The sequence below is a fragment of the Balaenoptera physalus genome, assembly GCF_965194825.1.
Source record: "Balaenoptera physalus genome assembly, chromosome: 16".
Lineage (NCBI taxonomy): Eukaryota > Metazoa > Chordata > Mammalia > Artiodactyla > Balaenopteridae > Balaenoptera > Balaenoptera physalus.
Window position 1 is genome coordinate 7,152,697 of NC_138898.1, and position 15,351 is coordinate 7,168,047.

The window sequence follows — 15,351 nt, forward strand, 5'->3', positions numbered from 1 at the left end:
CCAAATTTTCTCACTTAATTCAGAGGGCTCTAATTTATCAAAGATTAAGTCATATTAGAACATTCTTATGTCTCCCCTTTGCTTTTCTCCGTATAGCAGAACTCTAAATTCTTTGGAATATTATGTAGGCAAAGAGCATCAGATACTGAAATGATTGCCTCTGACCTTGAAATACTCTTTCCCTGTAGCAGATGGCTGGCTGGCCCCCAGAGTGGCATGATTTCCTTACATAGTATAGAGTTGTGTTAGAAGGGGCTGACTAGAGTAAACATGGCTGCAGTCCCCAGGGCTCCTTGCATCTAAGGGGTGCCATATAACTAGTTCTCACTGATGCAATGTGAGTAGAAGAGATGTATGTCACTTCTAGGTCAAAGTAGTTAAGAAGAAGATAGGCTTTATCCAAGACCCTAAAGGAAGGCAAAGTCACAATTTGCCTTCCTTTAGGGCAAGGATCTTGAGGATGCCTCAGGATCCCAGGAAGAAGCCTGGGATCCTGAATGACAAAAGTAAACCATCCATTGACCAGGTACATCTGCAATGGACAATGGCATTGCTGACAAAAATTTTCCTTTTGTATTATACCTCTGAGATAGTAATATTTAATATAAGTGAGTACCATGATACTGAAATACACTATATATTATATACAAAATATCACAACATATAAACTTACAAAATATAAACTACAAATACAAAAAATATTACAATATAAAATATTATGTATTTATATATATTTGTCAAAGGTGTGTATATATATGTAAATATATTTTATATTATAATATATAAATATATATATTTTATATTACCTATATGCTGTATATACACACATACATGCATACACACACACCTATGGCAGATATATATATAATGCTTTGTATTTTTTAATATTTTTGTATTTGTATTTTGTAAATATAATTACATTTACATAATTTATATAATTATATATTTTGCAAAAGTAATTATATATTATATTTATATATAATAAATATATGATATATTTTTATCTTCATTAGGATAAAATGTTCTGAAAGGCAAAACACTGAAAAGAAAGGAGCCTTGTTGCTTTTACTTCTACTTTAGTTAATACACATCAATCCAAAACTGAGGACAGTAGAGACTTCCACCCATTCCCTTGAAGAACTGTCTCTGCTGATTCTTAATTACAGCTAGACTGTGAAGAGCTTGTAAGCAAGAGAGCAAGAAAGCCTATCAATTTAGTATTTAAGTATCAGTATTAATTACTAGTGTGAAGAAATATGTGATTGTACAAATGGCTCAATGATGGTTACAAAGGAGTTTGCATTTGCAAACAAATGTCTGCAATTTGCCTGGTAAGCACCACTTCAGAATTTAAAGAGTGTAGCCCCTGAAATCAGACAAGCAATTCATACAGCGGTTCCTGTTCTTGCGTTAGAGGGTTCTCTGCTGTGACTGTGTTCACCTCTGGCAGCTCCATTACTTAGTCTCCCAAATTGGCTCATTTGAGGACCACCTCGGAGTATGTCTTCCCTCTCAATGGCCGGTCCTATTACTGATTTGATGTTTTCCCCAGAAGAAACTCCCTTGGAATTTACATAAAGCATCTCTCTTGACCCCACTTCTGCCATCAGTGATTGCTCCACATATTTGTTCCCTTGTGATCATAACTCCTTAAGAGACTTGTTTTTGTTCCCTGTGGAATTCATCTCTGGCCAGGCTCTTTTAAACTACTTCCATAGGACTTTGTCTTCGCCATTCCACACACCATTATATCATTACAGGGTCATCCATGAGCTCCACATTTCTAAATCCAAAGGTCTCAGTCCTCACCATATGTGACCATCAGCAGCATTTGACACAGTTGATGAGTCCTTCCTCCCTGATATACTTTCTTCACTTGGTTCCAAAATCCCACCCCCTATTGACTGTCTTCTTGTCCTATTGGTCCCTCCTTCTCAGTCTCCTTTGCCAATTTCTCCTCTTTTCCATAACTTCTTGATGCCCAAGTGTCTCACATCTCAGTCTATAGTCCTTTTCTCTATCTACACTCGTTCCTTTGGTAATCTCATCCAGTTTTACTGCTTTAAATGTATTTATTTGCAACTATTTCCAAATTTATGTCTCCTGCAAACTCTGGACTGCAACTGCATACTTGACGTCTTGAGATACTTAGATGCCTAAGAGACAAGAATGATCTCACACGTTCCAAACAAAGCTCAGATATACCCCCATGGCTATATAATCTGCTCTACCCACATCTTGCAGGTATACTGAGTATAAGGTATACCTTACACTCAGTATGTCAGGAAATCCTGTTGATTCTGCCTTACAAATATACCTAGAACCTGACTGCTTTCCATCTTTTCCATCGCTACCATTCTGGTTGGATCTGCCATCATCTTTTACCTGGCTTGCTGTGATAGCCTCATAATCCTTTAAAATATAAGTAAAGCCATGTCAGTCCTCTTTTCAAACTGTCAAGGGCTCCTATCTCACTCAGAGTGAAAAACTAAATCCTCACAATGGCCTACAAGGACTCAAATTGCCTCTCTGTCTTCAACTATTCACTTTTCTCTTGTCCTCTCTGTTTCAGCCACACTGGCTTCCATGCTGCTTCTCAAATATGCTATATACTTGTTAACACAGGACCTTTGCACTGGCTGTTACCTCTACTTGGCCTATTCCCTCTCCAGATATCCACATGGCTAACTTGACCTCTTCATGTCTTTGTTGAAATGTCTTTTTTTTAACTTGGAACTCAATCTGAACCCACGTTTAAAATCTTCCCTCTTTCCATGCCTTGCTATACTTCTCTTATTTTTCTATAGCAACTTTCTATCTCAAATCAATCATACCATTTACTTATTAATTATAACTATTCTGTCTCAACTGTAGCCCCTGATCATATATAAACTCCCCATAGGCAGAAGTCTTTACAATTTTTATTCACTTGCACAACCTCAGCAGTTGGAACCGTGTCTGGAACAAGGCTAATGCTTAACAAATATTTGCTGCATGAACTGAATACAGGAAAAAAGCAAGTGTGTGTGTTACCTGATCCATTCACTCTTCCACAATATTGAACTTAATCAATCACTCACCTTGTGCAATGTTCAGATTAGTAGGCGTAGATTAGCTAAACATTTTAATTATTTTTCAGTAGTTTATGTGAGGGGTTCCTGGTGTACCCAATTATTTAATAATGATATAATCTACTTATCAAATGTTGAGAAAACCAAAATGTAGATAAGTTAGTACTTTGCTAAAAACGATAAACCTTGTAAGAAATGCAGACTAAATCTGCCTCTGCAACTCCAATTTGTTGATTCTCAAACTGCCTGTGGTGAAATTTCCAATCCATCACAGAACTTTTGTAAAGTATAATAAAAAGGAATTACCAGAAAAGTAAAAATTCAAAAAGGCACAAATAATACAAAGTCCATTTGTTTAGTATGAGATTCAACAAAATTGTCAAATGGTTAAACATTTCTACTCTCAGTTTTTGCATTTGTCTTATCGTGAACAGTAAGGAAGTGTTGGTACATCCCCATGGGCCCTAGAACCACACTTGGTGCAGGGCCACCCTAATCTATATGCCTCCCCATTCCCATCTCTCTCTATATGTGCCTGTGACATGAGCCTGCAAACCTTATACACGTAACTGCTCTGTTACCACTGTAGTGTCTCTGTCTTACCCACACTAAATAAACTGTACGGTAGGCACCTTAATCGAACACAGGTAGTGTGGTCACTGAGAATACAGGATAAGATCTCACAAAAACTTTACACAAATTTGTCTCCCAGGGCTAGGATGGCTTGTAATCATGCTCACCTTGCCCCTCCTAGAAAACCTTCCCGCAGAGTTAGACAACTGTGTGCATGGGGACCTGGTGACTGCTAGGAGGACAGGGCTATTTTCATCTCCTTGGTCACGTTCTTTGTCAAGATGCTCAACAAATTAGCAGCAGAAACGGCAGTTTTCCTGTCAGACTTGTCACTGGGAGAGAGCACGTTTCGGCATAAACGATTGTGTCCAGTGGTCGTCCAGGAAACGGTTTTGCAATCTGCGTTTAATCAAATTCATTGAGCTTTCACAGCATTACAAGCAGTTCATGACTGTCATTTTCCCCACAGATGACTCTATTCCTCAGTACCACTTACCCACTTAACACCTCCTGGCAACGGCCAGTGCCAGCCATCTGCCTCCGTGGCAGCAAAAGTAGCAACTTCTGATGCAGAGTGTGAATATTATGTTACTACATTTAATCTTTCCTCTGTGTGTTATTCAGCACAACACCCTTCTGGATTATAGAAAATTAGATGGCAAATAATATTGCTTCCATATTGTTTTCTCCTCCCAGATTCCAAGGTTTGCCGCCAACAGCCAGCCACTCTCTGGACCCAAGGCAAACCATTAGGTATCGTTCCAATGCCTGAGCATTGCTCAAAACCCCACTGCACTGGATTACGTGGAATGTACACTAGCACTGCGTCTGGTGCTGCGTCTCCCTACTGTGAGTCTGTGAGGTTTCTAGCGTGGAACTCCCATCTAGAGCAGGGCTTACGCAACATACAATTTCAATTCTCTCCATCACAATGAGGGGTTTGTTTTCCATTACTAAATCTCCGTGTGGACAGAAGTGTGGGATGGGTTGTACATGCTGAGTTGTACAGGTACAATCACCCTGATGATTCCACTGGGAAATCCTGGGCAGATGAGCTATGGCTGACGACACAAAAAAACCACTCAAGTCAGCACAGAGGCAAAAACAACAACAAAACCCATCAAAATTGGTGTGTAGCATCTTATAAGCAAAAGCTAGTTGCTTGACCTAGGGTTTTTATTTTTCAACCTTAAGGCAGGTGTCGTGTAGAACTTTATTCCCGAAAATCTGATTTAATGGGTGTCCCTGACTCTGAAAGTGACTCCTCATTCATTCATTTAACGTTCTGGCAATAAATATGTATTAAGTGCCCATTAGGTTTTTCACTTCAGTATTTCAAGATGCCTAATGGAATATTTGTCTAATGTGAGTTCAGTGGGACATTAGGTTCATGGGTGTTGTGGAAAGGAATTATTCTATGGTCAATCGAGTTGGCAAAAAAAAAAACAACAAAAAACTTCATTAAACAAAGATAATCATGCCTATTGGTAGAATGGTTTCTCAGAGTTGACAGTCGGCTAACGTGCATTGAGAATGTCTAAGAAGGGAATTTAAAGGGTCAGATTAGCAATAGTGTTTTAGTTAACTGGATGCCTCCGGCCTCTTGCATTTTTCTTCAGAATACCTTAATAGCCCTCATATTTCTCAGAATATATTTTGGTAATTGTATCTTTACATTCTACTGATCATTAATATTTATATGACACCTCCCTCTCCCCGAACCTTTTCCATTTTCCTTGCAGTTAGGTGGGGCATTATGACTAGCTGTGGCCTATGGTCTTCAGCAAATCAACGTATCACAGAATGGGTGTGAGCTGTACAGGCTCTGTCTTTCCCTCTAGTGGTGATCACAGAGGATGAATAAAATGAGATGCTGGGGTCAAAAGACGAGAAAGGTCTGAATCTCTGAGTCAGCATTTCAAGAAAGTGACCGTGAAGAGACAAAGACTAGAGTGGAATCGGCATGAGTAGGAAATAAACTCTTATGGTTTTGAAACTCTGAGGTTTGGAAGTGTGTTACTGCAGCACAGCTGATCCTGGCCTCTCTGTCTGTAACGAAGCTACTGTGGATGAGAGTTTTTATCTATGGCATGGAATTCTGTCCATACAAAATGGCTTGTCTTCCTGACCATAACTACATGTTCTCATTTGTGTGCAGATTTTACCAACTCATCATTGCTTAACAAGTATTTGGAAGAAAAGAAAAAAAAACTTTGAAAAGGTGGGAAGAGAGTCAGTGCAATAAGCTGCGTTTCTTACTAAAAGATTTCCAGCAGGTGCTGCCTGTGAGAAAGAATATGCTAGAGCCTATGAACACACTTATGTCTGAGAGAAGAGTCTTTCTTTGCCTCAGATAGGATTTTTTTCCACTTAGTTTATGAGTCTAGGTAAAAACATAAATCCCCTTCACGTTCAAGGAAAGCCTTTGGTCCTAAAGCGAGGACCAAAGAAGAAACCATTTCATCAGAAACTTAAGTATCTTCATTACAGCATCAACAACAATTATGACATCCACTAGTTGGCAGGACACTCTCCTGAGCTCCAAAAGAATTTACATAATTTGGCTCCTGGGATTTTTATAGTCAAAAGCAGCATCACTTAACATCCCCCCCTCACCTCTCCTGAGCACACGTGATCAATGACATTCACGTGAATGATGCATTTGCATGTTCAAAGCCACGGTTATGCACCATTTGCAGCAAAACGCTGGTCATCCTTCCTTCTCTCTTCCAGTCAGGAGACATAGTGTAATGCAAATAAGAGGGATATTCAAGGAATAGCCTTGAACCTGTCCTATTTATTTAAAGGAATACTTCGTGAACTCTGGTTTTTTAATTCTACAAGTGAAAAGTTAATTGGATTTGCAAAACTACTGACCATTACATGCTGATGATGATCATAGTTAATATTTATGGAATGTTTTCTATATACAAAGCAGCACTCCAAATACATGTAAATATAGACATATAGTTGTTTTTATATCAATTTACTTAATCCTTAGTCCTCACCACAATCATCTGAAAGGGCATTATTATTGTTCCCCATTTTGCAGAAGAGGAACCTGAGGTAGAAAGGAGGAAGTGACTTGGACAAGGTTATGCAGCTGGGAATTAGCAGAATTAATATTACGTCATCTGCCAAGTGACTTCAAAGCTCACATCCTTTGACAGCACTAAAATATTGTAAAATAGTATCATAAAATAGTATGTCATAATGTTTACAGTTGAGAACAGCTAAGCATCTCTAGACTGCTCTTAGTTTACTTCTAGATCTTGGGAATCTAAGTTTCCCTTTTTCTCGAGGGGCTGGGAAGACTTACTGCAAAATCCCTTGTAACCACAGGAAGTTATAATCCTTTTAAGAAACACTATCACCACCTCATTGAGGGGATGGCAGAAAGGAAGATGGTACATGGGTTATCCTTCCATTCTGTATTAGAGAACCGTTGTGGAGTCAGAGCTCTGGGATTCAAAACGTAGCTCTACACTTGCTCTGCAACCATTCTGATTTTCATTTACTCTTTTGTCCAAGATCATTCATTGAGTACCCAGTCTGGGTCTAGCACCTTTCCAGACCTTGCAGAGACAGCACTGGACAGACAGGCCAGGTTCTTGCCCTCACGATACTTACATTTCAGTGGGAGGAAGCAGGTAATGCACCAGGACACAAGTTCATTAGAGGACCATTTTCAGAGAACAGTGAACTACCTAAAGAAAAAGATATAGAGTAATGTGAGCCACAGTAACTGTAGAGAGGGTACAAAAAAATCACTGAATAGAAACAGAATATGTTGGGCATAATGTTAATGGAAAGTAGAGAATACAACATTCTCTGTATACTTTTTGTGACATGAAATTGAAGATGCACATAAATAAAACATGGATGGTTTCAGAATGACTTTTGTGGGTAATTCTCTTCTTGTGCAGATATTATTTTCAAACTAGTCTGTAGTGAAACAATAAATTTAAAATGCCTTCCCTTCAAAAACAATGTAAAAGCTTCAACCGTATTTTAATAAAGAAAAATTAGGAAAAAATACAAAAACAAACAATCATGCAATGTTGACATGGACTACTCAGCTGTCATAAAACCTGAGAACAATAAAGACAATATAGCCACCTAAGAATGTTTGTGATACAGTAAGAATACACAGAATACAAAATTATTTATGATAGCTATTATTATAACTACGTAATATTTTACATGCATAAAACAAAGAGACGAACATTGCCCAGACAATAAAGTCAGTTGAATAGTCGGGAAATTGGATTGTATATGATATTTTCTTATTCTTGGTATTTATGAAATAATTTTTAAACTGTTCATATGATTTTAAAACAAAGCAAGCACTCTAACGATTTTGAACAATCCCCGCTGACTTCATTGAGGGGAATAAAAAGTTTTCCTTATTTGACTTTCATATAAAGTATTATTCGATAAAAGTTTAAATATATGTTGCTCTTGCAAACGGGTGTCCTAAACTACATGTAAATCTGTTTTCAATTCAGTAGTTAATCATCGCTAGACAGACACGTACTCCAGGTAGGCTACTGAATCCATCAAAGTGTTGATCTCTCCAAGGTTAGTTACAAGTGGTGCTTGACTTTGTTCTTTTCTGTTTATTTTTTGTCTATGTTGAGGTTACTTCCCTATAAATCTAAATTACAAGTTTTCTCCTCACTGCAGTGTCTGGTAAGATGGCTAATTTTCTCCCCTAAGCTTGTGACAATTATAATTTTAGAATCTTTTCTAATTCCAGCTTCCCTTTTCCTTTTCATTTCTCTGTATACCCAGCAGCTTTTATACTAAATTTTGATACGAAGTCGTTTGCATTTTACCATCTCCACTTAGAATACCGTTACATTTAGAATAGGAAATCTTTTATTCTCAGAGACACTGGCTACCAGTATGTGTTCTTATGAATCTTTCTACTCAGTGACTCACATATGACTCTGGACACCCTGATTATTTGGGAGAATTGTAGGGTCATGCCATTTTTAATGTGATGTTTCATTCCGCTATTTTTATAATTTGCATGGAATGCAATCAAGTTTGTGTGAATGTCTGTATCTCATCTGATGTTCATTTGCTTCCGAAGGTCGAAGTATAAGCTAGGTGAACCATTAGCAGTGATTCCAGACCTAGAACAAGTTAATGACAGGCCTGAGATGGATGTTCTTACCAAGCATTTATAAGGTTACAGCTAGCCGCTTTCTCTCAGGATCACAACAGAACAGCAGCAAAATCTTTCAGTGTCCGAAACTCCCACTGTGACTGCTGTCTTTCCTGCCCAGCCTTCATTGTATTGCATATGCAATATGTGGGTTACAGTAATCCCTTTTTTCTCTCTTCAATCATTATTGATTCAAGTGTTTATTAAGAAGTCACTACACGCCAAGCAATGGTTAATTCATTAGCTGGAACCAAACATTAACTCTCTGCGTCACGGACCTTCAACTAGAGGCGCAAGCAGGAAATCCTTTAAACAAATACGTAAGTGTGACATTGCAGAGACTGAAAAGAGCTATAAAGGACATTAACTTGGGTAACAGAAGTGGCTGAGTCAGGGGCTGGCACTTCGACGGGGTCATCAGAGTGAGCCTCCCTAAGAAACTGACCTTTGAACCGAGATTTAAATGATGCGACTGACCAGGTGCAGAGCTGGGGACACTGTATTCGGTGGAGGCAACAGCAAGGGTCAAGACCCCCCCAGCTGCAGGAGGAAACTTGGGGTGCTTGAGGAATGGAAAGAAAGCCACTGGGTCTTGGGCAGAGTACGAGGGGAGCAAATGGCAGAGGTGAAGTTGGAGGGGTAGGCATGGGCCAGGTTAGGGGTTGGCAAGCTATGGTGCATGGGCAAACTCCCCCTAGTTACCTGTTTTTGGTGAACCGATAATGTTTTTTACAAATGCACACTTGCAGTCACTATGATGATAGGGGACACTGAATTTGAATAACAGTTAGTGCTATCCCTCTCACAAACAAGAATTTCACTCTTGTAATTAGTAGTTGATGATTACAAAAATTATACTTATATATTTTAATAATAACCTTTTGTTATTTAATAAGAATATTTTTAAAAATATTTTGAAATTCACCAAAGACTTTTGTCAAAATTTGTTTTCTTTTTTCTGATGAAAGTACCTAGTAGTATCCTTGATTTTGCCTCTTGGTGCACAAAGCCATATATACTTACTGTCTTTACAGAAAGTTTGTTAACTCCTAGGTTATAGCATGCTACCTACTGTGGGAATACACTTTTTTAATCATCCTAAGTTTTGTTTTTTTTTTAATGATATCTGGTCCCTTTTTCTCTTATAACAAATATGTTCATTGAATGCCTATGTATGATATTATTAGGAGATAATACATAGTGAAAAAAATAGCCTCTCAGATTACAGATGATGCTGAAGTTTTGAAGTTGATATTTCTACTTCTGTCTCAGTTTTCTTTCAGTCCTGTCAATCCAGTTTCCAAAACCACATATAGACACATCCCTGAGATATAACTGACATATAACATTGTATTAGTTTAAGGTGTATTACTAAATAATTTGATATTTGTATATATTGTGAAATGGCCACCACAATAAATCTGGTTAACATCCATCACTTCATATAGTTAACAATTTTTTTTCTTGTGATGAGAACTTTTAAGATCTACTCTCTCAGCAACTTTCAAATATACAATACAGTGTTGTTAACTATGATCATTCTGTTGTGCGTGACATCCCCAGGACTTATTTATTTTATTAATTTGTGCATTTTTTCTTTGACAGTGAGAAACCTGACTATATTACCTGTAATATATTTACTTATTTTTTATCCTTATATACATATAAAATTATCTTAGAATTGCTCACTCATTCTTCTATGAGAAACAGATTTATAAAGTCAAGCCCAGCATTTTAAAACAGGTCTTATTTGCCTTTGGCCTTATAATATCCACTTAAAATTCTGTTTTCCAAAGTCACTTCGGTTGCTTCTTTTCTTCTACCCCTTCATTTGTGATATACTTACGTTAATTTATTACTACTTATATTCCACATTTGGCTTTCCCTCACATCCTGATTGATTTTGCTTATGAATATTTTTTTGCTTATATGTTTATTTTTTTGGTGTATTTTTCATTACTCTGGTTCTAAAAGTCAGAGCACTATGATAAAGTACACTCAGAGAAGTGTCTCTCCTTCCTTTCCCACTACCCTGTTCCCACTTTCAACTTCTTTCTACCCTTTTCTCACCCACCCCACAGAGGTAATGGATCTGTTTAGTTTTTTGTTTATCCATCCTGCATTTCTTTTGCACAAATGAGCAGATACATGCATATTTTTAATAGCCTCTTTTTCTTACATGAAGGAGAACGTACTATAGATATTCTTCTGTATTTGGCTATTTTCACTTAACAGCATGTTCTGGAAATCCCTCCAAATCACATTGTAGAACTTGTCCTCATTCTTCTTACAGCCTCACAGTACTCCATTCTGTGGACGCACCATCATTTATTCAACTCTGCTCCCAGGGATGGGCACTTAGGTTTTCTCCAAAATTTTGCAATGACAAATGACGCTGCAAGGGACAACCTCGTGCATATGTATTTTCATACTGTTGGGAGTGCACCTTCAGGGTAGACTTCTAGAAGAGGAACTGCAGGATCAAAGGTGCATGCGTGTGGAGTTTTGTCAGCTTTTGCCCAGTTCCCTGTCGGCATTCCCACCAGCAGTGTCTGAGAGTTCCTGCCTCTCTCAGCCTCACCAACAGAATGCACTGTCACGCTGTTTAATGTGTGCCAGTGTTATAGGTGACGAATTCTGTGTCAGTGTTTTAACTTTCATTTCTCTAATTATGAGTGGTTGGTTCTTCATTATTTCAGAGCAATTTGTTTTGGCTGCGCTGGACGGCTTGTGGGATCTCAGTTCCCCGACCAGGGACGGAACCTGGGCCCCGTCAGTGAAAGTGCCGAGTCCTAACCACTAGACCTCCAGTGAACTCCCTGTTTTTTGACATTTTAAAATATCAGCTTTTTGCCACTTTGTCTCTCAATTTTTAGAGATTTTAATCCATTGGAGACATTATTGTGGCATATTTTATACATATTTTCTCCCAGTTTTCAGTTGTATTTTGATTTCATATATGTTATTGTTAGGTTTTTCCCCCCCATGTAACTTCTTCCTTTTATTGCAGTAAATCTGTCAATCTTTTCTTGTATTACTTTTGGATTTGGAGTCACAGTTGGAAGGCTTTCTCTCCACTATGGTTGAAGTAGAGTTTACCTATTTTTTTTTCTAGTACTTGTATAGTTTCATATTTTTACTTTAGATCCCTAATCTATTTGGAGTGTAGTCTTATACACGGTGTGAAATATGGATCCAATTTTATCATTTTCCAGATGGCTACTCAGTTGTCCCAATGTCATTTATTAAAAAGCCCTTCTTTATCTCAGTGCTTTGAGATGCTACCTTCATTATATACTAAATTTCCATAAGTACCTCGGACTGTACTAGGCTTTCTCATCTTTTATTTCTTTTAATTAGTTAATTTATTTATTTTTGAATTTTATTTTATTTTTTATACAGCAGGTTCTTATTAGTTATCCATTTTATACATATTAGTGTATATATGTCAATCCCAATCTCCCAATTCATCACACCACCACCACCCACCTGCCCCCGCTTTCCCCCATTGGTGTCCATACGTTTGTTCTCTACATCTGTGTCTCTATTTCTGCCTTGCAAACCTGTTCATCTGTACCATTTTTCTAGATTCCGCATAGATGCGTTAATATATGATATTTGTTTTTCTCTTTCTGACTATAAGCTTTCTCTTCTATTTCACTGGTCTATTAGTCTACATATGGACCTGTTCCATGCTGATTTAATTATAGAGGCTTTATAGTATGTTTTAATGTTTGCTAGGACTAGACCCCATCAGAGTTTTTCTTTTCAAAGTTTTATTTTTTTCCTGGCTCTTCTTATATATTTCTTTTTCCACACGAACTTTAGTATCAGTTTGTCTAACTCCATAAAATAGCCCATAAATGAGAAACTTAGGTACAAGTTTAGAAAGAAATAAAGACAGGGGAAGGAAGGACAAGGAAAGGACAGCCATCTCCCCAAGACTCTTATATCCCAGATCAGAACACAGCTCAGCTGCTCTAATAGACTCGTTATTGGGCACCTACTGTATGCCCAGGTGTCATAGCCACTGGGAATAGAGTGGTGAACTTAACAGAAAGAGCGGCCCTTCCCACAAAGATGTAGCTGAAAATCTTGGCATTGTGAAGCACAATTTGGAAGTGGTCCTTGTGTGTGTGTGTGTGTGTGTGTGTGTATATATATATATATAAATGCATATATATATGCTTTTCTCTTCTTGCTACAAATTCCTAGGCAATAAAATAGGGAATTTTGAAATAATGTTATAAAGTTCAAAACAGAACTCACGGTCTCCCCAGTTTGCCAAGTCATTCATCTCTAAGTCACTCTTGGCACTCTCCTCTTTTTACTGCCAGCATCTAATCAATCACTCTCAACTGTGTATTTCACTTCCACAGTGGCTCTCAAGTCCACACACTGCTCTCCAGGTCACTTTCACTCTTCTGATCCAAGCCTCCAGGCCAGCATAATTTTAATCTGGACTATTGCACGTATGTCCTAAATCCTCTTTCTCTCCCTCCCTCTCTCTCTCTCTCTCTCTCTCTCTCTCTCTCTCTGCCTCTCCGTCTTTCTCCATTTCTCACTCAGCACTCAGCAGCCAGAATGATCATGATTTTATAAACAGGACTCAGATCGTGTCTCTCCCCAGCTTCACACCCTTCAATGGTTTGTGACCATTCCTGGGCAAATGTTCAAATTCTTTGTTATTCGTGGTTTACTAGTCTCTGCGGGATCTGGCTTCTGCCCATCTCATACTGCTGTTCCTCTCAGTCACTAATGCTATCACCACCCTGGCTCGCTCCAGCTTTTAGAAAGTGCCCTGCTTTTTCTTTGGGCTCTTCCAATGCCTGTTACCGCCTCCACATCCCACCTTTCTGCCAGGTAACCTCCTCTGGATCCCCTCATCAGGTTTAAACATTCTTCTTCGAGAAAGCCTTTCCTGTGTCGCCATCCTTCATCAGCCTCCCTATTCTGCACTCTCATTCAATGGTGTGCTACTCCCTCAGATCACTTATAACAACTCTAATATTCACTGCTTGAAAGAAAACAGGAGAGAACAAAGAAACAATTGAATCCCAAACTGAAACTTTTTAACATCTGAGCAGTACAGTGTCTGCAGTATTTTGGGTGATGGTATCGATGGGTAGTTGCTGTGGAAAATTGAATAAAGTTCACTCACTTGCAGATAGAGTCATTTAGATTTATGAATTTAAAATGTATACCTTTTTATATAGTCTTCTATAATCACTATGGTTTGGATTACAACTTGCCATTTGAGATTTTTACTTCAAGCACTCAAATAACAAAACGCGACTGTTTCTTACATTATCTCCAACACTGCAAGGTGTTCTTCCATCATCAAATTGTTAAAGAAAACACACAAAACATATGTTTTCCATTGTTCCCTGCATAATCTGTAGCTATAGAAATGTGGGATGCTTACGGTCTCAGCAGAAATGAGTGAGCATGAAATATTCATAAGCTTGGTGTTTGTGATTATTAAGTAATGGCCAATTCTGGTGAGTCTGTCATTTAAAAAATACGTAGTTATTTATTAAACAACTGGATATTCACTACAGAAGAGATCTCATTGTAATAGAAGCTGAGACGGAGTCCTCAAGAGGTATAGTGAAGACTTGAAAATAAAGGACAGGAAACTGCAGGAAATACAGCTGCATTGGGGATTCAGCACAACCCATACGTATCATCTTCAGTCACACGTGTGACTGTCCTCACGATGTGAGATAATGTGAGGCCAAGTATTTGTCTCAATGTGTCCCAAGCAATAAGCATTTAAGGCATGTTAGGTATCATTTTAGTTTTATCCATCATTGTATCCAATATTTTCTCTTGCAAATTGGCATTCATCCTGTACAAGTGGAAACAAAGTGGGGCACTCCCTGAGTCAAATCCTGCTGAGGTTGGACCTAGAGGAAACATATGCACAATACACATGTACATACATGCACACATCCATACATACACATACACATATACACACATACACATAGATACACATAGTGTATAGATTTGGATTCCAAAGAGCTGAAGTTTAAAGATGACACTGCTCCTTCTTATCTTTGAGACTTTGTGTCTCCCTTCCTGATCTGTAGAATGAGGATAATGTTTCTATAAATTTAATGACATCTGGTAACTCAAAATATTTTATACATTGTGTATAATTAAAACACGACAACTTTTGTTTATTTAATTCTTTCATTTAACAAATAATTAGTGAGCCCTTGGACTTCACGGGGCCATTTCATATTGGCTGCAAGAGTAGAGACACAGGAAATGCCTGCTTCAGTAAGCCCTCTCCATTCCTCCTCTAGGTAAGAAGAAAATCAGCGTTTGGTGTTTTAAAAAACTGCTATTATAACTTGATTAATTGATATTGCAAATATGTACACAAAGTACAAGTTCAAAGGCATGTAGTCAAATATTGAAAGATTGAAACATTGCTTGAAATAGCAAAAAATAGGAAAAAGAAACCTAAGACATCATTAACTGGCACAGGATATATTAATGGGATACATCTGTTTAAAGGAATAT

At 38.0% G+C, this 15,351-nt stretch overlaps 1 long non-coding RNA gene across 1 annotated transcript in view; it reads right to left on the minus strand.

The window, feature by feature from the left end:
• Window positions 1–484: 484 nt before the first annotated feature.
• Window positions 485–15,351, minus strand: part of LOC309644461 — a 144,503-nt gene continuing 129,636 nt past the window's right edge. Inside the window, exon 3 of the long non-coding RNA XR_014254439.1 lies at window positions 485–7,351. This is a non-coding gene — a long non-coding RNA (uncharacterized lncRNA). The remainder of the gene's footprint in view (window positions 7,352–15,351) is intronic.